The following is a 23,657-nucleotide window of genomic DNA, read 5'->3' on the forward strand; positions in this document are numbered from 1 at the left end:
TCGCCAAGTAATAAAATATCGATCCCACGAGGACTGGAAAATTCTTTTAATTATAACAATTAATTTATATTTTACTCAAATAAGGAATAAAATTGAATTTAGAACAATTGACAAGAATAACTATGAAAAATATTAAAAATGATTGAAATCTAATTTAGGAAGAGTTCCCAAGATAAGGGTTACCATATTTACACTCGCAAATCCTTGTTTTGCTCCTTTTCATGAACTTTAACTTGTGAGGGTGAATTGCTCTTTGATTTTTGTCATCCTCTCTCGAGCTCCGACACGTGTACTCAATTGAAGTCACACCTACTCTCGTGGTACGAGTATCAATCAAATCCTTTACTTGGATCTTTATATCCAATCGCTTCATAGCAACCCAAAGTGAATTCAAGAAACCCCCGAGGATCCTAATACTACTCTCGTGAATTAGGATTCTAGTTTGAATAATTGAATGGTCAAATAGTTGGGTTCGCCTCTCGGTCCTTCCCCAATGTATCTAAGAGGTGTAATTTGTTGGCCATATAACTCACACGAATAAAACTCAATTTATTGATTCAAACCACAACAATCAATGAAATAGAAGTAAGAGCAAGAGTTTATTGAATGTAAAAGGGCATAGCCCCAATCCTAGAAACAAAGGGAATTACTCACTCATGATGGAGAAGAGAATACCAAATTCTAAATAAGAGAATTATAACATAAAGTGTGTTCTATCCTTGAGGGAGAATCCTCATTTTCCTGATTACAAAATATTGGGCTAAGCCCAACAAAACAAATCTAAAAAATAGGAATAAAATATAATATCCACGACCGTTGGTGTATGTGGCGCCTTTACTTCAAGTTGTTTCTCTTCTATCTAGACTCAAAGGCGACTTCTTTTGGCCCTTCAACTGATCTTCACATAGCCTCAATACTGAATTCCATATTCTTGCACCCAATCTCTATTCTTTTTGGCTTCAATCCATCCAAACTGCACAACATAGCCAAAAGCACCCGCTCAACCCGAACAAAGAGAAATAAAAGCTAAAAACAACCATAAATTCCTAATTATATCCTAAAATGCATGTTAAACGCAACACAAATGTAGGATAATTTCACACTCATCATTTGCCAATCATTAGGAAATTCTAACATATAAAGGATCTACATATTGAAAGTAAAGAATGATGATCACATATTGCGATGATGGTTATACTTCGACATATAGAGTTCCTTTAAAAATTGAGTCTACACTACCATTGATATAAACGAAACAACATGTTATTGTTCTTCATAGTGACCAAATGTTTATATATTAAAGTGAAGTCACAAGTTATATTGTGTTAGAAAGTGAGAGACAAATATGAATGAGAGATTTAATAAATGAGTTATGTTAAAAATCATATAAGTATACTTGACATCACATTATAACTCAAACAAAAGGCATTAGATCTATGAGTTTTGTTGAATTGGGCATAACAAACATGTTAAAAAAAGATATACATTTATATCAAATAGTGTATATTTTTAAAAAATAGATTAATTATTTAAAAATTAAATTATTATTTTTTAATATTATGTGAGACAACTTGCCATAACTCGTAGCTCTCTTAGGTCCAATTTAGGCTGCATTTTTTTTTTGATTTCCCACAGGTATCCTCGCATTGGAGGCAATCCTGTCCGAGCCGGGAACATCCACAGGTACGTGGGGCTAACTCACCCAGCGGACATTTTTTCCATCCACAAGACTCGAACCCGAGACCTTGCTTAAGGGGAATCAAGCATGTACCACTTGAACCAATGCCCGTTGGTATTTAGGTTGCAATTTGATATACATAAATTGTATCTGGACTTTTTATTTCGGTGCAGTTTAGCCCGGACCTTATGCTAACGAATTTGAACTCGTTTAGACAGTTTGTTTTAACAGGTCTAGTTTATGTCTGCATATAAAATAGTGAAAGTTAACTATGCTAGAATTGATATTTAAAAACGCTCATTCAACAACGTTTATGTGTTGAACGTTGTTAAATGTAAGGCTGAAGAGAATTAACAACGCTTATTGAAGCAAGCGATGTTAAAGGTGTTATCTTTAACAGCGTTTGTCGAAGCAAGTGACGTTAAAGGTGTTATCTTTAACAATGCTTATTGAAGAAAGTGTTGTTAAAGGTCATACTTCATATATTTAAAAGCACACTTAATTGAGCGCGGTTAAATGTGTTATCTTTAACAATGCTTATTGAAGAAAATGTTGTTAAAGGTGTTATCTTTAAGAACGCTTATGGAAGAAAGCAATGTTAAAGGTCATACTTCATATATTTAACAACACTTCTTCAGTGAGAGCTGTTAAAGGTGTTATCTTTAACAATACTTATTGAAGAAAGCACTGTTATAGGTCATACTTCATATATTTAACAACACTTCTTCAGTAAGTGTTATTAAAGATCATACATTCATTTATATATTTAACAATACTTCTTCAGTGAGCGCTGTTAAACGTTTGTTTTGGTGAGCGGGAATATTTTCAAATTCAAAAACAAAACCTCACACACAATAATACACACATCACTCAGTTTATTATTTCTCTTACTTTTCTTCTTCTATATGAGTTACATTTTTTCCTCTTTTGTTGTTAGTTTCTCTATTCAAGCAAGTTATCGGTTTTTAGTTTTTCTCTTCAAGCATAAGATAAATCGTTATCTTATTTTAGATCATTTATTTGTTTTTGATTCAGTCTAGATGCTTGCATTTACACCATAAATAACAAGTCTTTGATGCATTTAAATCGTTATTTTTTAAGTAATTAGTTTATTTATGATCAATTTGGTGGAAACATTTCACTAATATTGTGATCTTTATTTGTTGTGAAGTTATGCAACTATGGTGTTCTAGGTTTTTGGTTATGGTTCACGGGTTTAGAACACACGATTTGAGTATAATGATAATTGTTCTTTCTCAATTGCTACTAATTTTATATTTTTTATAACTTTTGCAATTTATTTAGAGATGCCATTTTTTATTTGTATTTGAAGCTTGCATTTATCATTGATGAATACATGAACACTCTCTAAGGATGATAAGTGCCAAAAATACCTAATTTTCATACAGTTTTCATGGCACTTATCCTATGCAAAAATGTGAAAACCAACTTAATTCAACACTTTTTTAGATAAATTTTGTATGTATGAATAAAATAATTTTTGATCACCTCTTGTCCAAGGTTCCCTTGAATTTTGTAGGAAAATGATTAATCTAAAAGAGAGCCAAGAATTTATGCTAAATCCCAAGCCAAAAGTCTAAAATAAAATGCTCAAAACAAACAACTTAAGTACGACATGTTGTGTGCTTAAGCTTGTCACAAAAAAATGACTTAAGCTTGAAGAAATATACCTTTCTTCACCTTGAGGAAACTCAAGCTAGGTATGCAAAGCAAAGCACAAACTCAAAAGCTTACCTAGACTTGAAGAAATCATGCTAAAAGAGACATGTAACCAACTACAACCAACTCAAGAAATCATGGAACAAAGGTTGCTTCGGATTGAAGAAAGCTTGGTTCCTTTACCATGAAGAAACCAGCCAGCTAGGCGTAGACCAGGTGTAAGCTGGGCGACCAGGACAAAACCTAGCCATGAAGAAAGCTTGGCCAACTTATCAAGCAACTTGCCTATTCTTTACTTGAAGGTCAAGCACAGGACCTCATGCATGACATATGTTCTGAACAGCAAGTAGGAGGAGTCAACAGGCATGTAACATAGCCCACAATAGCTGCCCAAGCTAGCTGGCCAAGATGGGACAAGCTGCTGACCTACCAGCTTGGACCAGGTCGCTGGGCGGCCAGGAAAGGAGGGTCAGGCGGCCCTCACTTTGTCTATAAAAGGCACACCCATTCCTTCACTATAACATATTGTAAATACTTTGTAAATTCCTCTTCTTCTTCCCAATTTGGTTCTCTCTCTTTTTAGAGAGTTCTTAGACTATTCTTAGGCTTTTAGTTCATAGAAATTCAAAGGGAATGGAGTTGACAAATGAGGAGCAAAAACATGATTTTGTAACCTCAGTTGGAATCAAAAGCATCTCATCTTTGGATAGAAGGCTCATACTCCTACATATTGACTTGGATTATGGTTTAATATTATTTCTTCTCTTCTTTTGTATCATTTTTTAAATTCAATACATTCAAATTATTACTTTTGGTTAAGTTTTGATTATTTATCAAGTTCTTAATGTAGTTTTAGATTGATCACCTAAAACTTGATTTAAATATCCAAAAATGCTTCTTCTCAAAGTATTGACAAGTGAACTAAAAAGTATAATCTACACCTTAGTTCACTTGCCACATCAAGCATCTATTTTAAACAACTTATATTCAAGGATAAATGATCTTAATGGAGCCTGAAGTAGGGTGTGACAACCTACTCCGACGAGTGTCACCTAACTATTGTTTAGTGTATTACATAAGGTTTGAAAATTATCTTATCACTCTAGGGCACTAGATGAAGGATTTAGAAATGGTGCGTGAAATTAACAAAAAGTATAACACATAACTTGTAATGTTTTCAAAATCATTTGAGTCAAGAAATTACTTCATCTTTCAAATCAATTTTACCCTCTTGAATTTGTAAATAGTTAGTTCTTTACTTTTTCATGTATCTTAGTTCATAAAATCACAAAAACAACTTTATATGATACTTTCTTAATTTTGATAAAATATACAAAGTATGAGTATATTTCTATTAGGCAATTCCTCGTGGTTCGACATAACCTTATACTATAATACAATTGAATCTTGAAAGAGATGCAAGTGTATCATAGTAAAATGTTAACTTATAAATTTTATTTGTTGACAAAGAAAGGAACCTTATAAAAGTATAATTTAATTCATAAATTTTATCTGTGTGAAAAGGAAATATACACAATCATAATGAGTGATCTAACTACTAACTTTTATTTCTAGTCATTTACTTTCCGCAACTAACATTCACTTTCTGTCATTTAAATTCTATAACTAATCATATATTGCTTTATTTATTTATTCTTTACCAACCTTCCATAAGGAAGTAATTTGATTAATAAAGGAAAACAAAAATAAATATCACTCATTATCACTTGTGTTAATTTGCTAAATTCATATCATTATACCGGCGTTGGAATTTATTCCAACATAGACGAGATGGTATGAAATTGTTAATAATTCAATAAAGATAAGTTTTTGATAAAATGGAACATTCTTGAAACCATTATACCGTCGTTGGAATTTATTCCAACAAAGCCGAGATGGCGAGCAAAGAATAGATCTGTCACTAAATAAATCGATCGAAAACTGTCTTGCCTAACCACACAAGAAAAACTCTTTCAACAAAGGACTTGCACAATGGAGGAGAAATAATGAAAAATTTGCATAAGATCTCATTACTCATATGTTATTTTATAATATTGGAATATGTTAAGGTTGAATATAGCTAAAGTCGTTGGTGATTTAACAAATCTATTGCAAATATGGTGGAGTTGGACATGCTTGTCATTTGTTTGATAGAATATCTGGAAGAGATATTGTCTTATTTAGAAAGTAGACATTTAACAACGCTTGTTTCAGTGAGCACTATTAAATGTCTACTTTCTATAATGTTTCAAAACATGTTGTATAATATAACCTTATGTATTACTGCGCTCACATAGAAAGTGTCTCAAAAACGCTATTAAATGATAATGTTAAGCATTGTTATTTTGCTATTATAGTGTAGTGGTTTACATGTGATATCATAGTCGCGTGTTTAAGAAGTTGTGTTTTGTCCTTTTATGAACTAGCAATGGTTGAGAAATAAGTTTAGTTCTCATTAGTGATGTGTTTGATATTAAATGTAATTTTGGGAATTCATTATTTAGAATTTATGTTGTTTGGTTCTACATACAGGAAGATTATTTCTATAATTTTTGTATTTGAATGTTGAGAATTTAAGTATATAGACCTTTGGTTGCATACTTTTATGATCAATGGATTTTTGTGTGAAATTTATGAAAATTTGATGAAGAATATAAATGTTTTAAGTTAAGGAAATAAATATTTAATAACTCTCCCAAGTTCCATAAAATTCCTATCTATTAAATGATTTTGTTAAGGGTGTGGATTGTGCAATTTAATGTATTGTCCACTTTGAATATATTTGATTATTGAGAATGATCAACATGGCGACATGCCTTTCTATCAAGGGAGTACATCTTCTTTCCCACAGTATATGCCAATCAATATGTTATGAGCAGTAATTAGATAAAAATATTTAATAATAATAATTTTAACTTAGAATTTTTTTTCAACCAATCATAACTCATGACACGTGTTGTGAGATATAAGATGTGCTTCCTTCACGGGTGGCTCATATTGAGATTTGAACCAGGTTTCACTACAAAAAAACAGCCAATTAGCCACGGTTAAAACCGTGGCTAATGTATACAAAAGTCGTAGCTAGTTTTAGTGGCCATGCTTATTGTTTCCCTAGCAATGAATGGAGTTGCTAAATATTAGCCATGGTCAATATGGCATATTGCTACGCTTCACCAAAATATGGTAACATTGAGTTAGCTGCGGTCTGTTTTACTCAGCTACGGTCTTGACCTTGGCTAAGTTGTGGATTTTGCTAGACTGTAACCGTGGCTAAGTTGTGGATTTTACCACACCACAACTGTGGCTAAGTTGTGGATTTTGCATGGAAATCAACCTTGTTGGGCTTGGATTTATTGAAAACTCGATAACGATGGGATTCTTCCAAATAAGAGACATAGAAATCCGCAAGACAAACTCAACTTATAAAAGGTGAAACACAATCCAAAAAAAAAATATAAAAAAAATCAATATTGAGTAAATTAAATTTAAAACATATAACCAGATATGCATAATCAATTAATCATCTCTAATATTTCTCAATGAGGTGTTGTCCATATCATGAACAAGTAATGTCACTAATGATAGGTTACATTCAAATTAGACAGAGTAAGAAGTGTTCTATTGCATAAGACAACTATTCAATGTCAATCAATCCATTAATTTGTATTCACTTAAATATTCGAAACCATTGAAGATTGTGAGAAAAATCGCAAATTCCACAACCAAAAACTGCGAGAGAAATTGTTACCTCCCTTAATGTCCCTATTCAGATCTAGTAGTTAGACCATGAGCAATTGCTTCATACTAATAACATATTAGAAGTAAAGATGCTAATTGAAACAAATGTTATAAGAAGAGTTTGGTCGATTATTTCGTAAGTCGAACTAGAATGATTCATAAGTTGCTAAACTTATTTACACCCTTAATTATGAGTAACTACTAGGCTCGCATGTGAACTATGTTTTTAGCATGCAAATATGCGAGTCCAAATACAATTTACCGAGTATAATTACGCACAACAATTTCGCTAAATTCACCATATTGCTGAAGCAAATTATAAATTGATCCACCAGAGACATACTCCAAGTATATATAAAGCTTGTCATCTAATCTGCAAACTTAATCTTCGAGCTTGCCTCAATCCTTGTCAAAATTGTAGCTCACAAATTAAATGCTTCAGAGTATATAAATAACATCTGGACGAAATCTTAGGGGTATAAATAAAATGTTGCTTAATGTAACTCTGGGGACTTCTTAGTAAGAAATTACCTTTGCTCAATAATATAAATAAATGACTGAAAATGCATGCACATATAGAAGTTTGAAGATATAAGCTTAACTAATATTGACATTAAAAAAATCTTGTTTACTAAAGTCATTGAACATAATAAGGTCACCCACTACCTGCCACTCCGGTAGCAACCAAAGCTACTAAACATAATTTTTTTATATACATAATCATAATAAAAAAATTTGCAATGCAAGCTCGTATATGGTAGGAGCTATAGTTTATACAAAATCATACATCATATACTAATCCAAGAAACATTTTTCTTGGGTATTAGGATCATTTAATTTCTTAGGAATCTTTTGTTGTTTTCCAGCAATGTACAAAAGTTAGACAATAATGAAAAGTCTGGCCAACATGTATAAAGCATAAAGCATATTTCACACAACTATATCAGGGGTGCTATGATTCTCCTTTGCTTTCACATTCTTTGATGCTTGTCTATGCATTAAATATCCTTGGTTTAAATATCCTTTATTTAGGTACCCTTTACAAGTCACATACCAATGTGTATTGAGTTAAAGTCACTCAACCTTAAAATTCATATTTAATATTACATATGAATATATATGAACGAAATTAGTTTATAGATTGTTGAAGCAATTTACAAGAAAAATGGCAACAAGTAAAAAGTTTTGATAATTTGGACTTCGCAAAAGAAAAGTGAAACACATAAAACGGAATGTAAGAATTTTGTTTCACCTAATCTGCAAACTTACTTGTTCAAGTTGTTGAATAATTTCCATTGACTTAGTATCATCGTAAAAAATAGGTATCTCCTTCATTGCCCACAACTTACCATTTTGACTACGGATTAGAAGATGAAGTAAATCAAGCTTAAAAAATGGGAAGAACTTAATGCAAGAAAAATAATGGATAATTAACACACACACAAATCAAAACAAAGATGAATATGACTATTAGAATCAGGGCTAGTTTTGACATTAAAAGATAAGGATGAAGCAAAATCCAAGCATACACATATGCAAATACAATGAGCTTGGTTCAGAATTTCAAAATCATGGATATTGAAATCCTACTATCAATAATACAGTGATCATAGGTATAATGATATGTGTGTATGCATTATGTGTTCATTGCAGCCACTTGATACAGACATGTTAAACCAAGATATACATGTCCAAATGTTCCCCTTCCAAGCAACTTTCCATTTTTCCAATGTGAACCCGGGCTTGTCCGTACTTAACCGTACTTTTTATGGATGTCTCATGTATTTGACCATACTTTTTAAAATATACTGACAAAATTGGTATTGATCATGCTTAATAGGCTTAGGTTTGAAATTGCAATTATTTTATTGATAACAACCACAAGCATGAACATAAGGCATTGGAAATACCTAATGTGCACATTGGGGTAATTGCGAACATGAATATGTTAGTTTTCACATCCAAGCCTTGCAAAATGCAACTAATTCTTGACATACCCAATACTTGACTTAATTCCTACATTACCAATTCAACAAAAAATACCTAAGCAACCACCAAAAATTTAACACACACAACCAACATCAATTAGTAAATAAAGATTAGACTAGATAAGACTGCATCTTTAACAATTGCCTACAAAAGTAAATAAAGATCATATCAGATCAGTTAACTAAATAATCAAATTTGAAAATTTCTAGCTCAGGGAGAAGATAATTACTACACAACGATTATCTATCTACCAATATTAGCAGCAGATCATGAAAACATAAAAGTATAAATTTGCCAATACTAAATAAAGTTGCTCAAGTACGTACACACATCTAATACAAAATGTCAAGCTAATACAAAATTCATAACAAGGTGGAATTTTGAGCTTCAATCTACTAGTGAAAATGTCAAGCTAATACAAAAGTTCAATTCTAAAGCATTGGAAAATGAAAATCTATTCTTAAAATTCAACTTACCAATGATAACTTTGAGCTTCAAACTACTAACAAACATGCCTAAAATTCCTAATCTTAGTAGAGAGAAAACTGTGAAAAGGAAGGAACTGAAATATAATGGTGAAGTTGATGGATTCTATGAAATACAAAACAATCCTAATCTAGTTAATGCAACAACGTTGAACATTGAACAGTGGCGGCAATGCTCAACGATGATTGCTTGTGAGAAGAAAAGCGGGATATGAGACTTAGAAGAAAAATGAAAAAATGATCTCGAATCTGTTAGGAAGAAATGTGAACTCGAATCTCTTCGAAGAAAAATGAGAAATGGAAAGTGAGAAGAAGAATGAGAAATGAAAAGTGAGAAAGGGAAAGTGGGAAAGGGAAAGTGGGAGCCACTATACATATCTAATTAAATATTTTTTTTACAATTTAACCACACTTCCTACATATGTCCCTAATTAGTATTCCACCCTTTTCTAGTAGTGTTTACAATTTGAGGAAATATGACATCGTACTTTAAATTTATATTTATAATATATTTGTTATTTAATAAAGTGACCCAATATGAATGAATAAAATTTAAATTATAAAAGCATCTTTAATTGCCCATAAGCTTTTATGCTTAGAGATACATATTATGTTTTATGGATAAATTGAAATTCATTGATTTGAGACAATTTTGAATCATCCACAAGTTGATAAATGCTACAAATTAATATATCTAGCAGTGTTTACTTAGTGTATCCAAGATAGTAAATAAATGTATTTAACATTCTTTAATTACTAGATTAATGTGTATTATATTAGCAGCATTATGTTTTCATGTTGCATACTAATGAATGAACCAAAGAAAATCATTAGTATACATTAATTCTTTGAACTAATTATGTGTGTAACATGTATCTTATGGATCAAAATATTAACGTAAATTAGTATGATATTATAGTGTAATATATATGTACTATCTTTATAAAACTTTATACACAATTAATATATCATCCATCATTTATTTAGCAGTTAATGATGATTAAATATAAATGGTGGATGATTCGATCATAGTGTAATGTTTACAACCAAGAGGAGATGACTCTTTCCAAATAATGGAGAAAATCAATAACAATGCCTACAAAATAGATTTACCCGATAAATATAATGTAAGTTGTACTTTCATTGTTACTAACTTAACCCTCTTTGATTTCTAGTACTCATGTACAGCCAGCTTCACCAACGACATTGAGAAAGGAAATTGCTATATTTGATGTGAGATTAAGCAATGGAAGGAAGGACGTATCTCAGGTTGAGGTATTAGGGAAGTTTGTTGGTGCATTTGGAAATTACAATGCACATGTTGTTACATATCCTGATGTTAATTGGCCTCAAAATGCTGAAGAGTTTGTAAAATCTCTTGCACTGAGTTTTAATCCTTATGTTGCTCATATTGAAATCATGATTACATGGCAAAGATTTTTCATTCCATCATACAACTCAACAATATATTACTTGACTTTGATAGAGACGTATGTGGCTACATATCATTGGGTTACTTTAAGCAGATCACCAAGGCTGGAGTTCAACCATTCCTTGCTAAAATGGTATGTGCTTCAAGAAGGAAGAGTCTTTCTCCAAGTAAATACTTTACCAGATTAGTTTCAATAGTTGAGAGTATTCCAACTAGTGATTCTTTGAAAAGTCATGAATTTGAATATATTGACAATTATGATGTCTTATCCATCAATTAACTTCATTTCATTCATATTCTACTTCTTATCATTCACACACACAATATCATCATAGTGTTTTACAACAATAAAGATTCACTCTTACCAATATAGAGCCATGAGATTAATTCCATGGAGAAATGGTCAAGATTTCTGACGAAGAATATAACTCAGTGTTTGAGAATCCAATCACATTAGGATTGAAATTCCGATTTATTCTTCCACTATGTTAGTATTACAATTCAACAACGCTCATCTTTGGGATTACACAATACTTTTTGACACTATCTATGTGAGCATAGTAGAATGTCAGTATGACTCAGCAGTGCAAACGCGAGCGCTGTTGTACGTCATACAAATAGCAACGCCTCCTCTACTAAGTGTTGTTATATATAAGATACATATAACAGTGCTAAATACATTGAGCGATATTGTATCTTGTAATTATAACAACTCCCCTCTATAGAGCACTTTTATATGTGATATATACAACATTGCTCTCTATAGTGAGCATTGTTGTATGTATCATATGTAATAGCACTTCCTACAAGGACCATTGTTGTATGTATAACATTCAACAGCGCTTGCCAGAGCTCCCCATAATAAGTGTTGTTGATTGTTGTATACAATAATACCTGCATATATATACATTCATCAACAATACAAATGAATATATATATATATATATATATATATATATATATATATTCTAAACAGTAGTGTATATCCAAAAGTTTGTATAATTAACATCAATGCAATACAAATTACAAAAAAACAATATCATGTCAATTATGTTTTGGCAGAGACAATAAGTAGATAAAATTACAAACAAATAATATTAGTACAATATATGCAAATTATAAACAAACACAATTATGATATAGTTATACATAGACATCCATCAACACACTTTTGGTCTACTTTATCCTTTTCTTTGATTGTTTTTGGCTTGTATTAGCCTTGTTCGGAGGAACATATAGATTAACCCAAAGCCTCTCATCATGATCATCTCTTGTATATAAAAAATCATATGTAGTTGGTCCATTCTCACGCGACTGTGATATCCCAAAAAATGGTTATCTACAACATTAATATCTTCATGTTCTTGCTCATCAATGTTATTGGTGATTATTTTGTTAGTCAAAAGAACAATGAACAATTTCATATCAATTGTGTCTATAACATAGAATACTTGTTGAGTCTGTGATGCTAGAATAGATGGCTCATCTTTATATTCAGACCTATTAAGATCCACATGCATGAATGCTAATTTATCAACTCACAAGCCATTATTCTTATCAACCCGCATAGAACAAAAAACTGGTAATCGTAATATTGTGTAATCCAATTTCCATATTCGTTTAATGACCCCAAAGCATAACACATTCACAATATATTAGGTTTATTTCTTTGGCACTTGACATATGTAATGTTCGAGCAACAATAGTCACACCACTATTTTGCATTTTCACTATGATCATCTTGATTTTTCGTATAAAATGTGAACCCATTAATTAGGTAACCACTGTAGGATAAGATATGAATACTTGGACCATTGGCTAACCATTTCAATCTTTCAGAAATCGAATGTACATTTGTATTCAACTCCTCAACAATGTGATTTCTTATCCACTATATAAAATACCGATTATGCTCTCTAGAAATCTAAGTTTCATATCTTATCCTATACTGTCGGCATTATGTAAAATATATAAGTGTGTTTGCTCCAATTTTTTTCTTAATATACTCAATATTTGTTTCCTAATAATCCTTTCACTAAATGTTCTTTCTGCATACTGAGGATTTGGAATGCCTATGAAGTCAACATCGACAAGATATCCGAAACAAAAATCAAGAGCTTCTTCAACAATATATTGCTCAACAATACAACCCTCTATTCTTGATCAGTTCTTACATACCCTTTTAATGTCTTCATATAACGCTCAAAAGGGTACATCCATCTTATATAGGAAGGATCACATAGTTATGTCCCTCAAACAAGATGAATGCTTAGATAGACTATTATGTAAAAAAATGTGAGAAATACATCTCAAGCTCACACAATGTCAAAATAATTTGTTTTGCAATGTAGGTATTTTCTTTGGGTCAATCACTTTGCAACAAATTGCTTTGAACAAGAAGCATAACTTAGTTATGGTTTCTCATACTTTTATAGGTAGAAGGGACCGTATGCCAATGGGAAAGAAATGTTCCATGAGTACATGACAATCATGAGACTTAAGACCTTTTAACTTGAGGTCTTTCATCGATACGAGGTTCCGAATGTCAGAAGAGTAATCCTCTAGTACTTTAACACCATGAATAAATTTACAAAAAACCTATTTTCTCCGTCCTCAATAAACTATAAGTTGTTGGAGGTAGACATGTACGTTTTATCTTCAATATCACCCTCAATTCCTTTCTTTTTCCACCCATTTGTGACCATTTCTCCTGCAAATGGTTTACCAAGATCGAAATTAATTCATGAAGGATTCAAATTGACAAATTTTATCATCCCTAGAGAAGATCCACATGAAAGTGACATGTCTGGAGAAGGAGAATGATATGGGAAGTGTAATGCCAAGTCATCAAGTTTGAATTCAATAAAGTGAAGAATTGTGCAAGTGTGACCCGTGCACTTTGGGTAGCCCACCTCCACCTATTTGACATGATTTAATCAACATAGAATAAGGCATCTTGAGTGTGTTTATGGTATAAATAAAGCCATGTAAATTTCACGTGTAGTCGTGCGATCAAAGTGCAACCGCCACTTTAAAACAAGAAAGATAGAGAGAAAGAAAAGTGTATGTTTATTAGGTAGTCATTTATATTGCATGGTGGCTGAATAATTATGCCCTGATGTCGTGTATTTATGGTGGATTTAAGTTTGTGTTTTAGTGTGTAACTTGTTAGGAAGCCATTTGAAGTTCATAATGACCGAATAAGTGTACTTTATAGCCGCTTGTTGGGTGTTTCATGTATAGAAAAACATGGGAATAAGTGGTTGATTGGAATTCAAAGTTTGTCAGCCATAAGTTGGTCATTTCGTGTCTTAATTAGACAATTCAATTATTGGTCTTGTGTTTATTTCGTGGAAGCCAAGGTTGGCCAAGCACACATCTATATGTAGCCACGAATTCTACGTGAAAGACACGTTGAATTTTGTTGGAAATTATCTATTTTAGTGAGCATTGTTCTCCTAAGTTATTGATTGAACCAAGTTCATTTGTTCTTATCAAGAATCCCATAATTCTTGTGATGAAATTCACTTAGGTTTATCAAACAATTCCTTTCTTGTGGCACAATCATTTCAAGTCTATTCCGCATTCTTTTATCATACTAGCAATCTCACAATACTTGACAAAAAGTTTCAATCAAGACGATCATAAAAGCCAATTAACCAAATAGGTTGTCTTCAAGTGGTATTAGAGCTAGGTTTCTTGTTTGAAAGTGTGTTGTATGTCATTTTTCCCATCTTATTCTTTACTCAACAACGAAGTGTTCTAGTGTATTTCTCTTCTACAAAGTCAAAAACAAAATTCATCCAAAATCAAAAGTTAGTGTCTTGTGTATTTTTTATTCCATCAAAAATAAAAAATACCCTTCTTACTTTAGTCCTTTTTGTTTTGGCAAGTTTGTGTCATTTTCATCATTTGTCTTGTGGTTATTCTTGTTTTGTTTGATTCATCTAAGAACCCAATGAGAACTTGAGTGAAAAGAGTGAAACAAATTTGAGTGAAAACATAAGTGAGAGAGTGTAAAAAAAATGTAAAACTAAGAAGATAGTCCACCTCTATCTCCATGGATAACAACCTTACATATCATGATGAATACTCATTTTCAAGCTCTTCAAAGACAAATAGAGCAAATGAGGATTGATTATGAAAGGCAGCTCGATGTCCATCAAAATGATGATTCAAGTGACTATGAATGTGATAGGGGGAGGAGGCTGAGAGAAGGAAGGAATATGAGAGGAGGACATAGGGGAAGGATACATAATGATGATAGGCTAGAGAGGGTCAAAATCAAAGTCCCTTCTTTTTTTGGGAGGAATGATCTCGAGGCTTATTTGGTGTGAGGGTTGAAAATGGAGCAAGTGTTTGATTGCCACAATTATAATAAAGGAAAGAAGGTGAAGGTGACAGCCCTATAATTCAAGGAGTATGCTCTTGCATGGTGGGTCCAGTTTCAAAAGGAAAGAATGAGGTGTCTGGCCGAACCAATTGATACTCGAGAGGATATGAAGGTTGTGATTAGGAGGAGGTTTGTCCCAAATTACTATCGTAGGGAGATTCACAACAACTTGCAAAGACTCACTCAAGGTACCAAAAGTTTTGATGAATATTTCAAGGAGATGGAGTTGGCCTTACATAGGTCAAATTTCCATGAGGATCGTGAGGCTACTATGGCAAGGTTTTTTCATGGATTGAACCAAGACATTTAAGACATAGTGGAATTAAAGCACTATGTGGAGCTTGAAGACTTGGTGAAACAAGCAATTAAGGTGGAAAAACAACTTAAAAGAAGGAAGTCCAAAATTTCCTCAACATCAACATCCAACTTTTCATCTTCAAATTGGTAGGACAAGTAAAAGAATGAGGGAGATGCACCAAGCAAGGAGCCATAAGCACTAGAAAGAGATCTATAAAGATAACAACTAGGAGCTGTAACGTCAAATGCTTCAAGTGTCTCAGCCATTGGCACATTGTTTCTCAATGTCCAACTAAGAGAAATACGGTGGCCATGAATGGTATATTGGAGTCTTAATTTGAGGTTTCAAGTGGAGAGGAAAGTGAAGGATATGTTTTCATGCATGATATTGATTTACTCATGGTGAGGAGGCTTTTGGGGAGTCAAGTGAAGGAGCATGAAGCTAGCCAAAGGGATAATATTTTCCACTCTAGGCGTTTGGTGGATGGTAGAATGTGTTCTTTAACCATTGATGAAGGAAGTTGTGAAAATGTAGTGAGTTCTAGGTTGGTGTCTAAGTTGAATCTTGTGACTAAGACACACTCAACCCCTTACTAACTTCAATGGTTGAATGAGGTTGGTGAAATGGTATTGAGGAAAAAAGTGGAGGTTCCCTTTTCTATAGGGAAGTATGAGGACATTGTCCTTTGCAATATGGTGTCTATGGAGGCCGCCACATGTTGTTGGGGGAGACCGTGGCAGTATGATAAGAAGGTCATCCATGATGTATTTTCTAATAAATTCACTTTCATACACCAAAACCGCAAGATTGTGCTTTCTCCTAAACAAGTGATTCAGAATTAAAAAAAAATTGATAGCAAAAATGGAGCAAGAGAGAAAAGAAATAGAGTGAAAAAGAGACAAAAAGAATATAACAAATCATGAGGAAAAAAAGATCAACCAAAATGAAAAGGAGGGAAAAAAATTTCTTGCAACAATGAGTAAGGTTAAGAATGTCTTGGTCCCAAGGAAGCCCATATATCTACTCCATTGTAGGAAGTTTTGCTTAATTGTTAATGGTCCTAATGAATAATTTTTGTCTAGTTTTGTGAAGAATGTTTTGAAAGAGTTTGATGATGTTTTTCCTAAGGAAGTACCATATATTCGTCCTCCTTTAATTGGGAGTTATTTGTCTATGGACTCTGTTATTGGATTTCTTAAGACAAGAAATGATTTATTCTTTAAAGAAGTGGTAAGACTTCATGGTCTACCAAGAAGCATTATTAGTGATAGAGATACCAAGTTCCTAAGTCACTTTTAGAGAACTTTGTGGGGGAAACTAAGAACAAAGCTTCTTTTCTCCACTACTTGCCATCCTCAAACGGATGGGCAACCTGAATTTGTGAATATGACATTTTCTTGTCTTGTAAGGGTTGTAATTATAATGAACATAAGTATTGGGCGAAGTATTTGCCTTATATGGAGTTTGCATATAGTAGAGTTATTCATAGTACTGCTAAATTTTCTCCTTGTGAGGTTTTTGTGGTTTTAATCCTTTAACCCCTCCTGATATATTGCCTTTACCTAACTCATCAATTTTGAAGCACAAAGATGGTAGGGCCAAGGCTGAATATGTGATGAAGCTACATGAACAAATGAAGGAAGAAGTTGGTCTTTGATCCCAGAGTATGGGTTTGGGGACACATGAGGAAGGAAATGTTTCTTTCTCAAAGGAAGTAAAAGCTTCAACCAAGAGGAGATGGGTCATTTAATATTGTGGCCGAGATCAATAACAATACATATAAGTTGGACATTCCTAGTGAACATAGGGACATTAATGCAACTTTTAATGTGTATGACTTACCTTTTTTAGCGTAGGTGCTTATGACTCTAATTCGAGGATGAATACACATGAAGAAGGAGGAGATGATGTGAGCCAATTGAACAGACAAAAGCAAAGAAGGCCCAACAAGCCCTTAGCCATATGTTTATATTCCTATTGAAAACAAGGTCGAAATTAATTCATGAAGGATTCAAATTGAAATTTTTTATCATTCATAGAGAATATCCACATGAAAGTGACATTTTTGGAGAAGGATGATGATATGGGAAGTGTAATTCCAATTCATCAAGTTTGTATTCAATAAAGTGAATAATTGTGCATGTGGGACCCATGCACTTTGGGCAACCCACCTCCACCTATTCTCGTGAATTAATCAACGTAGAAAACGGCATCTTGAGTGTGTTTATGGTAGAAATAAAGTCATGTATATTTCAAGTGTAGTCATGCAATGAAAGTGTAACCGCCACTTTAAAATAAGATAGAGAGAGGTGTGTATGTTCTTTCTTTGTGGTTTATGTGTGTTTATGAGAGTTAAGTATGTTTTATTGTGTCTTAGAGTATGAATTACTAGGTAGTCATTTACATTGCATGGTGGCTGAATAATTATGCCTTAATATTGTGTTTTTATCGTGGATTTAAGTGTATTTTTTAGTGTGTAACTTGTTAGGCAGCCGTTGGAATCTCATAATGGTTGAGTAAGTGTGCTCTATAACTGTTTTTTGGTTGTTTCACGTAGAGGAAAACTTGGGCATGAGTGGCTGATTGGAATGTAAAGTTGGCTGGCCATAAGTTGGACATTTAGTATCTTAATTAAGCTATTCAATTGTTGGCTTGTGTTTATTTCGTGGAAGCCAAGGTTGGCCAGCCACAACTCTATATGTAGCCGTGAATTTTAAGTGAAAGACATGTTGAATTTTTTTGGAAATTATCCACTTCAATGAGCATTGTTCTCCTAAGTTCTTGGTTGAATCAAGATCATGTATTCTTATCAAGTATCTCATAATTCTTGTCGCTAACTTCACTAAGTCTTATCAGACAATTCCTTGTTTGTGGTGCCATCATTTCAAGTCTATTTCGCATTCTTTTATAATATTATCAATCCCACAACACTTGTTAAAAAATTTCAATCAAGATGGTCATAAAAGGCAACTAAACCAAGCAGGTTGTCATCACTCGTTGAATGAGTATTGTCTTCACATACAGGACATGTAAAATGGTCTTTTGTACTATATCCTAAAAAAATTTAATATGTACAAAAAATAACCGATTGTGTCGGACAGCAAAGCTCTCAAGTTGAACATTTCTTCTCTATATGCATCATATACATTTATACATATCTCTCATATTTGCTTCAATTCTCCAATTAATGGAGTTAATTATATGTGTATGTTATTTCCTGGTTGTTTAGATCCAGAAATTAACATTGATAATATCACAAATTTGCACTTCATGAATAGCGAATGAGGTTGGTTGTATATCACCAATATCATTGGTTGTGTACTCTGGGAGCTATTTTGAATAATATGTGGGTTAATTTCATCAGTTGACAATGCAAAGAGTAGATTTCTAGATTCTTGACCAAAAGTAAGATAGTCATGATCAATTTTTTATCCATTGAGGAGAATTTACAAGATGCTTAAGCTTGACATCTTTAATCATTTCGTCAGCATGCCATGTCAAATGCATTCCATCTTTTGCATTGTTGGATATGCGCTTAAATCTTGATTTGATAAGAAAATATCATACAACATTTTTGGGAATTGAGTCTGTGCAATTAATACTTGGGCTTATTACCCAATAAAAAATAAAAAATAATTCAACATCATGGAAGCCTAATATTAGTTTCAAGTGATCACAACATCATGTTGTGTGTCTACGATATTTCCATTACTTTCTACGACCATGTTCTCAGCAACATTGTCTTGAACACATAAATTGACAACAATAGACATAAGTGTTAGCTATATATTATATAATTTGTTGTCTTTCGATATCCTAAAATAAAGGATCATTTTTCTTCAACTTGCATTTACATTGTAACTAAAAGTTGAATGAACAACACATTTATATTCACTACCCTAGATGTGCTATTTAACAATTCTTAAAATAGTGTCACGACCCAATTTTTGAATGAATATCGGCTCTGTGATTTAGGAAGAAGTGGACTTAATTAATTGTATATTGTCATTCTGCATCCATTTTTCAAGAAATGTTATTTTTAAGTATTATACAATGCTTTCTTGAAAAATTACTATTGTATTTCCCTTTTTACAATCCTTCAAAAACGTTATAGAATCTATCATTATAATTTACGATGAGCAATAAATAGCACCCGTAAACAATAATGAATTGGTATTTTAAGCGTTAATGAATAGGAAAACCGCGCAATATATATAAATGAGTTATTCAATATAAATGCAAGTTGAGGAAAAATGGTACTTTATTTTAGGATATAGAAACACACAACTTACAACAATATTGTCTAGTGTTGTGAACATATGTCTTCAAAACAATGTTGCTGAAAACTTGGCTAGAGACAGTAATGGAAATATTGAACACACAAAACATGTTCTTGTGATTACTTGAAACTAATACTAGGCTTCCATGATGTTGAATGATTCTTAATTTTTTATTGGGTTAAAAGTCCAAGCAATAATTACACATACCCCATATGGTAAACCATGTTCCTTTTTATCCATATATAACCATCATTTCCTCAATCTTTTCCCCATGAATTCTTCACAATCTTGTAATCAACACCTTCTTTGGTGCGATCATAAGAAACAATTAATACATCATGATTTACACCTATAGTATTTTTGTTGTTATGACCATCAAAGATCCCCTGATTGAGGCATTGGAAATTAAATCAATAAATTGAGATGTTCTAGTCCTATATTAAGAACAAGGTATAGATTAATCAACATTGATATAGACTTATAGAGGCTTTAGTGTAATGTTTCATGTTTGTGGGTTGAATAACAATAGCCCTCAAAAGTGCATCGTCTGATTATGCTTCTTTTACAAAGTCACTAATGGTTGCATTGTTTGCAACGTGAAAAGTAGGGGTGAGCAAGACCCGACCTGAAGACCCGTCTCAACCCAATGACTTAGGATGAATCTGACTCTTCCAAATAAATAAAAAAGATCAGACCCGGTTAAAAGAGATATACCCGTCGTCAAAGAAGGACGTATTTGGGTCTATGTCCGGGTCATCCGGCTTGTCCTTTATAGTTATATATTGAGAATAGTTGAATAAATACCTATTAATATTCATTATGTTCAGCCCACATAACTCAAATACTTACAAGTCCACATAACTCAAATACTTACAAGTCCACATAACATATTCACACCACTTATCATATAATTCTTATTCCTTATCGTTTTTCATTGTTTAATTACAATCATTTCTTGCAGTGTCACAATCAACAACCTCTTGCACGCATAGACTAATAAGATTCTTGGTGACTACTACATTTATTCCTTCAATGCCACCAATTGCTGAAAATGTCCAACAATATCCTAATAATATTAACCAACTCTTCGTGAACATAAATTGTATTGCGTCTCCTATTTAGATGAATGCATGTATGTGCACTTAGTTGAAGAGATTCATTTAAGTATGTTATCATTATTTTAATTCCAAATAAAATACCATTAAAAATTATTTATAAGGAGTTTGCGAAAATATTATAGGTAAATGCTTTTTGCTGGGATAGAGAAGAATTGTACTAATGTGTGGGCTTGAACTCGAATGTGGGCTTGAACTCAAATGTTCACTTTTATGTCCCATAAGGCCATAACTCACATAAACTACCTCTTGAACACATAGGAAATGACAAATATTGTTTTGTTTAGCACGAAAAATGAATTAAGTAACTTCTATATTCTTTTGACACTCAAGTCATTATTTAGTTTAATAACTTGTTTCACAAATCAAATAAGAGCTAAAAATTAAGTTCGTTAAGTTAATGATTCAAACTTGACCCTAATATATATATATATATATATATATATATATATATATATATAAATTTGAAATTTATATATATAAAATAAATCATCATCATTTGAAATGACGAGTTGAACCAATCAATTTAATGAGTTCTGAACTCTTGATAAATTTTTGTGAGAATGAGAGAAGTGAATACAACCATTATATACAAGATACAAGAATAAGTGTTTAGATCAAAATTTATAGATAAGAAATTAATCTTGCAAACACAACAAACTTATGACAATTCCCTTGATTCTTAACAACAATTATAATTCCTTTTACCCTCCAATCTAAGGACAAATGAGGCGTAGTATAAGGTAAGTCATTCAGCTCAATGCCAATGTCTGTGGGTATCCCTAGGTAGTTGAAGTAGGTTTCCTTAAACTCTTCCTGACTCCAATCAGAGAATTTGTTCAAACAAGTATGTGGCTAGAAGGTGAATTTCTCCTTGCATTAGATTCAATGATATAGTTCAAAATGGATATGAATGTCACAAACTTATTTGTCATTTCTTCAGGATTTTTGTAGACTCGACCATTTTCTTTCTTCCAATATTTGAACGGTTGGATAACTTCATCCTATGATAGATGTTTGTCCAACAGCTTAATATGGACTGGTGATGATGAGTTGGGATAGTAGAACGTGAAAAGATAGTTATGAATGTAGTGCATATGAAGAAAAGGAGAAATAACTTTAGACTATATGAAACCATGTCGCACCCCAATTTTCGACGCAGCCTCTTTTAGATTTATCACCATGTTTTTTTGTGGTTAAAACGTTGAAAACTCAATTTAAGCCCAAATTAAGGATAAAATGGTCTTTGAGTTATAAATTTCAAGTTCGACAATCAATTTCGGTTCGAGAAATGTATTAGTACTCTATTTACCCATAATAAAATGGTACCCTAACTAATTGCATGGATTAAATTTACCCTTGAATTATTTTATTAAAAATTAAATTGCAAAGAAACATATATTTATTTTTTATTTTTGTGTCTGATAAGAGTAGATATTGCTCCTACGTATCTCTATATGTATTAGGAAATCAACACCACATTGTTATGATTTTGAAAATTAGTAAAATTGTTTAATTAAAATTTAGAAATTTGTTTTAACTTAATTGAAGTGGAACTAATATACAAAGAGTAAATATTGATTGTTTACCCTCTTCTCACTTTGATATATAGCAGAAGTAATACAAGTGATGACAATCAGTTCTCGGCTCGAAGCGAGGAGAAAGATATAATACAGGTTGTAATATCGCTATTCAATCCCAACATATTAAAACATTTTTTTAAGTAATTTAATTTCTTTTGTAGGAATATAGAATTAATAGGTGAAGAGTTAGCATTGGTCGTTAATCATCTTCCCACTTTGATAACGTGTGGAAGCAGTACAAGTGACTGCGATTTTAGTTCCAAGTGCAAAACAAGATACAACACGAGCTATAATCGTACTATTAGAATCCAAAAATAAGTTTTAAAGTAATTTGCTTAAAAATGAAACAAACCACTTGTATTAAATCATGTATTATCAAACCCGTTTTTATTGACCGCGATATAACACGAGTCATAACTTCATTTTTGGATTTGAAAAATAAGTTTTTAAGTAATTTGCTTAAAAATAAAAACAAACTGCCGCGATTAAATCATGTATTATTAAACCCGTTTTTATTCAACACAGTACAACATAATCCTTCTTGCATAATAATGTGGGATAGGATCCATAGTTTAACATTTTTGTTATTAGAAAGTTGGACGAATCATGAAAAAATGGATTAAAATATGTAAGGTAATATGAGTTTTGTAGGAATAAGGTACTGAATGTTATAATTATTATAATAAGCATTTCATTATGCTAGCACGGGAGCACATCTGCTGTCCCACACTTTGTGCCATTCCATGTACCATGAGCTTATGATTGGTCAGAAAAATATTTAATAATTAAATTTTAACTTAAATATATTTTTTCTGACCAATCACATGTCCATGGGACATGGAGTGGCACAATGTGTGTGACAACAGATGTGTACCCTGCCAGCACATATAAAAGACAAAAAAAGAAAAAGGTTCCCTTAGATTCCAATAATGATCAAAAAATTAAAAATATGATTCTGGGTGATAAAACTTGTTAGGAGTAGCAAC

At 32.3% G+C, this 23,657-nt stretch overlaps 1 long non-coding RNA gene across 1 annotated transcript; it reads left to right on the plus strand.

The window, feature by feature from the left end:
- Positions 2,733–20,568, plus strand: LOC109350898. The gene is made up of 3 exons (XR_002108144.1): positions 2,733–2,746; positions 14,412–14,415; positions 20,001–20,568. It is a non-coding gene; the product is annotated as an uncharacterized LOC109350898 (long non-coding RNA).

This window comes from Lupinus angustifolius, chromosome LG06, assembly GCF_001865875.1.
Source record: "Lupinus angustifolius cultivar Tanjil chromosome LG06, LupAngTanjil_v1.0, whole genome shotgun sequence".
Lineage (NCBI taxonomy): Eukaryota > Viridiplantae > Streptophyta > Magnoliopsida > Fabales > Fabaceae > Lupinus > Lupinus angustifolius.